Raw genomic sequence first — 3080 nt, 5'->3', positions numbered from 1 at the left:
CCCACTGTATGGTATGTAAACATCATGTCTACGATAGTGAACTTATGTAGAGATCTGAGTAAAGTGGTTTGCCTTTCTGTATTAGTACAATGGTATATTTAAATGAACCTTTTTCATTTAGTAGGCCATCATACACTGTGCTGCAGAATTTTTCCGTGCAAGACGCTGAGCAAGTTTTCCTCAATGATCTGGATTACTATCACAGGTAAATAACATTTATTTTCAGGTTTCTTGCCTCTCTCTCTATTCAGTATTTCTGGTCAGTTTTAAGGGGATTTATTTATTATAGTTTCTTGAAACATCAAAATAACAGCAATATGAACATGAATGAATGATCCTTATCATTACCTCAGGCTGTAGCATCTTGATGTTACTGATAATACATATTCCTCTACTGTGATCTACTGTGTGAGATGTCACATCTAAAATTAGAGATGAATATGTTAAAGTTAATTGTTATTTGATTAATTTGTCTGTTTTTCTTTCTCTCAGGTGTCAGTGAAGCCTACATCAGTGCAATGCAGCAGCTGATGGGCAAAAGGTAATTGTAAATGTATTTTTGCATGTACACAATAAATATTTAATGGAGAATCATGGTGTTGTGTCCTTGCTATGAAATGTTATAGTATAATGTGTAATATAATAATAATAACAATAGTAATAATACTACTCAAATTGTGACTAGAAAAGGCTTCCAAAAGGAACTCTGCTGGTTGTTTAATGCACCTTTAAGAGAGGGTTCCAATTGGAACCTTTTTAAAAATGAACCTTTAAATGAACCTTAAAAATGAACCGTTCCCCCACAGCTGCAATCTCCAGGAACCTCAAAAGTTTCATTTTAACCTTTTCTTCTTAGTGTGCATGTGTGTATATATATATATATATATATATATATTGTTCAACTCACTGTTTTTAATTCATGTAAAAGGCCTCATGCAAAAACATTTTGTACAAAGAATGAAGTGTGATGTTAAAAGCAGGACAAGCACTTTAAAGTCTAAGAAATAAGAACTGAAACAGGCACTTTTATTTACGTGAAAGCTAATTTGGACATTTAATTATTTATCAAACTTGTGACTGGCTGTTGTACACTGTAAAAAACCCCGTAATTTTACAGAATTTTCCTGTTTTTTTGACAGTTTTTTTCTGTATTTTTGAAAAACAGGAAAAAAATGTCTAATTACAGAAATAAACTGTGAATTTGTTTTATTTTACGGATTTTCCCTGTATTTTGAAATACGGGAAAAAATGTCAAATTACAGAAATAGACTGCGAATTTGTTTTATTTTACAGATTTTTTCCGTATATTTAAAATATGGTTAAAAATGTTAAAAATTGTCAAATTACAGAAATAGACAGAAATTTACATTGTTTATTTAAAAGTATCTGTATATAATTGAATATAAAGCTATAGTATATAATTGTAATATAAAGTATAAACGTCTTCTTATGAGCACAGGAAAAAATGATGAAATATATTCGTGTGATTTTACATCAAGAGCAGAAACATGTTCCTGTGCGTTTTGTTTTGTTGTTTCACTGGAACGAATAGTTTCTATGATAGCGTGATAGATTGAGGCACTCGTGAAGATTGTGCCCAGGAGCCAGCGCCACTGAAAAAGCAGCATGATTAAAAAACAACACAAGGCTGTCTCTTATTAAACACAAACGAACGAAATGAATGCTCTGCTGTTCAAATAGAAATGCGTCCACGACGCGATATGTTTTAAAAGTACTTCGACTGCGTGTTGGCGTAAAAGAGCTGGTGAGTTAGTTTTCTATCCGAAAGAATCAGTTCGTGCATCAGAATCAGACATCACTACTGTGACTGACCAATCTAGTTCCGCTTGTTAAAGTAGTTCTGCTGCATTCAGTGTTTTGTTACGCATTTATTCTCATAATATAGTATGATAACATCATATAATAAATTCTTTCTTTTAGTAGCCTACGCACATATTTACATGACAGTTATGAAGATTTTATATCTTAGAAATTTTAGAATTCGCGCAAGGATACACCTTCTAAGCACAAAGTAGAGCAGCTGCGCACGTGAGAGGACTTCACCTCAGCCTAACCGCCAGTTTTGGGTGAGAGGCGAAGCAGGTAAGATGCATATTTATTTATATAATAATATTAATATGTGTAAGTTCTAGCATTACATTTTTTAATGTATTAATATTGACCACATTTGGGAGCAGACCGGTAATCATTTAACGGTAATCTTTAAAATGTTTATCTTAAAAAGTAGGCCTCGGTTGATGGTAACGTTAATGTGTATTTTTTTTATTTTTGCGTGATTTTAACCAAGTCCTACTATAACTTGTTAGTTTTGTGGTTTTAGTGCGTTCTATTGCATCTTAAGATTTGCAAACCCCCCAAGCCACCTTAGTCAAAAATGAAATTATGATTTTGAGTAACGTTAACATTAAACGCTTTCCACACATAGTAATGTTAACTTATAACGTTACGTTACTCAAATAATTTTGCTTCAAAATCTGGTACAAGTTAAATGAAAGTAAATGGAGGAGCCTGATAAAAAATGCTCGTTTAACATACACAAAAAGAAGTCTGACGGATTTTGAGGGTTTTGCATCCGACCTCTGCATTTTATTACTGCGTAACTTATCTAGTTGCATTATATACAAATTCAAAGTTCACCCAAAAATTTTAATTCTGCCGTTAATTACTCATCCTCATGTTGTTTCAAACCCTTAAGACTTGTTTATCTACAAAACAGAAGTAAAGATCTTGTTAATGAAATCAGAGAGCTTTCATTCCCTCCACTGACAGACTATGAAACTAAATACATGTTTACTACCTTTTTTGGGCCTTGAAAGTGCTAGTTGCGTAGGCTTTAAATGGTGGGAAAGAAAACTTTCAGATTTTATTGTTTGTGTTTCGTATGATTAAAAAAATGACATGAGGGTGAGTAATCAATGACATAATTTTTGTATTAACTAACCCTTAACTAAGTATATTAATATATTATATTTTACTGTATTTGTATTACAAAATATGTCACAACACAAGACTAGTATTACTGTATGTTCTTTATTAAGGTCAAAGTGATGTGTCTAATA

This window comes from Triplophysa rosa, linkage group LG16 (assembly GCF_024868665.1).
Source record: "Triplophysa rosa linkage group LG16, Trosa_1v2, whole genome shotgun sequence".
Taxonomy (NCBI): domain Eukaryota; kingdom Metazoa; phylum Chordata; class Actinopteri; order Cypriniformes; family Nemacheilidae; genus Triplophysa; species Triplophysa rosa.
Note: the sequence above shows the minus strand (reverse complement) of the source record.